At 33.9% G+C, this 3,667-nt stretch overlaps 1 long non-coding RNA gene across 1 annotated transcript; it reads left to right on the top strand.

Annotated features, from left to right (window-relative positions):
- Positions 1-591: 591 nt before the first annotated feature.
- Positions 592-1,595, top strand: LOC138132252 (uncharacterized). The gene is made up of 2 exons (XR_011160036.1): positions 592-1,336; positions 1,398-1,595. It is a non-coding gene; the product is annotated as an uncharacterized lncRNA (long non-coding RNA).
- Positions 1,596-3,667: the final 2,072 nt, after the last annotated feature.

The raw sequence follows: 3,667 nt of genomic DNA, 5'->3' as shown, positions 1-3,667 counted from the left end.
GTCCGATCTATTAGAAGATGGATCGGAAAAATTGAATTACGACCAGGATTTAGCGACCATGTTTTTTTTTAAACTGAAAAAAATTACTGACAATTGGTCAACAGCTAAGCGATTGACAGTCTTACTATTTGACGAGATGAGCATTAAAAAGGGATTAGAATATAATAAATCACATGATTGTATCGAAGGATTTGAGGCTAGTTTGTCTTTGTAATATTTTGTATCATCTAATTTTAGAATTAATTTGTAGGACTTAGGAAACTTGGGAAGAACTGAATTATATGGGCCACATGCCTTAACCTTCATGATAAGAGGATTGGCAGAACCTTGGAAAATTCTGCGAAGGTTAAAAAAGATCATTCCAAAATTATTTGAGGTTTGACTGATTTTAAAACTTGTGGTTTGTGCACCAACAATCAGTCCATATTTAAACATATGGGAATCACCAATACGGAACCTTTTTATCAGTATAATAATGAAAAGGTGTATTTTAAATATGATGATCCACACATCAGAAATCAGGTAAGGAAACACAATGACATTTTCGTAAATGAAAAGAAAATATCATGAACAGATATTGAAATGGCATTTAAAATCGACTCGGAACTTGAAGCAGCGAGGCATATGTTAAAACGTAATTTGTCCCATCTTACTCCCAATTCTTTTCAAAAAATTAATTGTCGCTTGGCAATTCCAACATTAAGCGGTACAGTGGCAGCAACGATTAAAACCTTTTTGGAAGTCGGTAGGCTGAAGTCAGATACTGCCTTGAACACTGTACATTTTATATCCAAAGTTGATGAAATTTTTGATGCGTTAAATAGCGCGACCCTATATTCCAAAAAGAAAACACGTAGTGGAGTAAGCAATGAAAATTATTGGATAATTGACACTCTGAAATCAGTTGAGGGATGGGTGGGCTCTATTAAACGGAGTATGGATGGCCAGATAGCCCCCGCAGCTAACAATAAGACGAAAAAACAAACTTCGGCAGTAAAATTGGCCCCCTCTTTTCATTCATTGACATTGCCGGCTCGGGTGGTCCTATTACTTTTTGATGAATTAGTAACCCAGGAGAACACTCTAAATTATTTGCTTACGAGGCGAATGAACCAAGATCCATTGGAGACATTTTTTTCGATTATTCGTAGAAGAGGAGGTTATGATAGGAATCCTACTGATTTTTCATTTAAAAATAATAATATGCGGCATATTTTTTTGTAAAATTTAAGAAGTGCCGATATAAATCGTAACTGTGAAGAGGACGACGATATATTTCTGACCCCAATGACTGGCCTGAAATTATCACCTGTAACTGAACTGCACAATTCAAATGGTAATAATTAATTTTAGTAGTAAAAGGATTAATGCAAAATATGATATGATGTTATTTTCAGGCTTGGATAGAAAGCTACTAAAAAAACTTCAGTTTCCATTTACAGCACAAATAGAGTCGGGTGCTGTAAACTATACAGCCGGATTTATTGTACGAAGCGTTGCAAAACGATTTAGCTGTAAAAATTGTTTATCTACATTTTCGCAAAAAGACTGCGATGGACGCAACAACGCTTTTATTCGGAATAAAAAGTATGGCCTCCCTCGTAATTCCAACAGCCGAATTCTCTAATGTTGTGCATTATGTATTAAGATGTTTTTCAAAAATTTACCCCTTAGTTAAATACAAAAACAAAGTTGTCACAATAATTGCTGATCATGTAAAATTCAGCCTGAAACAACAATTTCCCCTGTGGTTTGAGAAATGTAGAAAACATACCTCTCATATAGGGTCTATCAGAATTGGCGGACCAAAATAATACGGTGAAATCATCATCTTCTGGGAGTAATAGGAAAAATATTTTTAAAAATCCATCCTCATTGGATTTTAAAATAAGAACGTTTTTAATTGACCAATCGCGTGTAGATATTAAATTACCTTAAAAAATTATATTAGTAACTATCGAAACAAATTTGATTGTTGCAAAGACATAATAATTGAATATTATGTCATAATAAATTATTTCTGACAATTACAAAAGTCATTAAAAACGCTTAATGTTTACTTCTTGAGAATATTTTGATATGCTTGTCTTATATGGACAGTGTGATGAACTGATGAGAGTGCCACAGTTGCTGCTCAGGAGTACGCAGTTCGTTTTCCCAATAGGGAACATCCTAGCAGAAATACTACAAAGTGTCTATAAAAGAACATATATCAAGAGTCCTGTGGAATTGTGCGGCTTTATATTTTTTTTGAGCGAACTATCTAAAGTTGACTCAAGTTGCAAAAAACCATTTTGCATTTGCAACAGCACTTTTATGGCATTAGTCATTTGAAATTACTTTAAAACTGTACTTATATGGAAAATATTCAATCCAAACTATGATTTTCTGGCCTTTTTGTGCCTTGATTTGATTTAAAAATATTGAAAAAATGCTGTTGCAAATGACAAGTGGTTTTTTGCATCTTGAGTCAACTATATGTCGAATCGTTGAAGCTGGCAAATTAGATGTCAAATGACAAATGTCAAATTATTAATTAAATCTTAGCGACAGTTTGTGAGTTCGGCGCCTTAGTTGTTTTGCTTGTGATTTTCTTCAACAGTCTTTATCAAGAGTAAAACGTTTTTGCGCAAAAGTGTGAACTGTTAATACCAAAAACAAGTTACGAAGTAGCAAAGGTAAGACATTTATTTTCGTACGTTTACAGTAAGCAATACCAATATGCAATCTTTTCAGTAAATCGCAATGGTTTTATCGCTAGAGCAAAACACCTTCAAATGGAGAGTGGGTTTAGTCTATACACGCTTGCAAGGAATAATTTTTCGCAAAATTTCCAAATGACAACATCGTGGAAGCAATTTTAATACCACACATTAGAACGATTATGGATAGATTTGTGGCAACTGGAAGTGTTGAAAAAGATGAAAGTGAAGGCAGACCGCCAGTGAATGAAGAAATTATTGAAGATTTCCGCCAATGAATGGAACAAGTCTCAAAAAAATCACTTCAGACTGATGTACCACTCTCCACTTGTCAGAAAATTGTTAGAAAAAACCTGAACTTCTATCCACACAAAATCACAACACTCCAAGAACTTCGACCAGGTGATTCTGAGAGGCACTTAGAACACTGCAATTGGTTTTTGAACAATTTGAATGATGACAGGTTCGTAATAATGATTTGAATTTATCGTATCCCACCTCCACCCGGCGGCACGGCAATTTTGCCGGAGTACATACACTATTACGGATATTACTATCAACATAATTACCGGCGTCTCGCCTCCGCATTTTGACTTTGTTGTGTATTATGTTCTGTGTCAATGTTAAGGAACTTCCTCACGATGTGACATGAGTATAATAATATACCTTTTTGAATTTCAACTACCAATGTGTTATCTAAATCCAGAATTTTTAAATTTTTAAAAAGAGATTGCGGTACTATTCTCGTTGCTGAAATTACAAGTGGTAAAATCGAAATTTTTTCTAAACACCAAAGATTTCTCATAGCAACGGAGAGCTCTAAATATTTATTAATTTTTGTGTTATATGTCTGTGTTATATTATGTGATTTTGGAACAGCTATATCTAAAAGATATGCTTGCTTTTGTTGTTTATTTAAAATTATAATGTCTGGTCTGTTATGCTTAATATGAATGTCAGTTAAA

The sequence above is a fragment of the Tenebrio molitor genome, chromosome 1, assembly GCF_963966145.1.
Source record: "Tenebrio molitor chromosome 1, icTenMoli1.1, whole genome shotgun sequence".
Lineage (NCBI taxonomy): Eukaryota > Metazoa > Arthropoda > Insecta > Coleoptera > Tenebrionidae > Tenebrio > Tenebrio molitor.
Note: the sequence above shows the minus strand (reverse complement) of the source record. Positions and strands in the feature narration are given on the sequence as shown.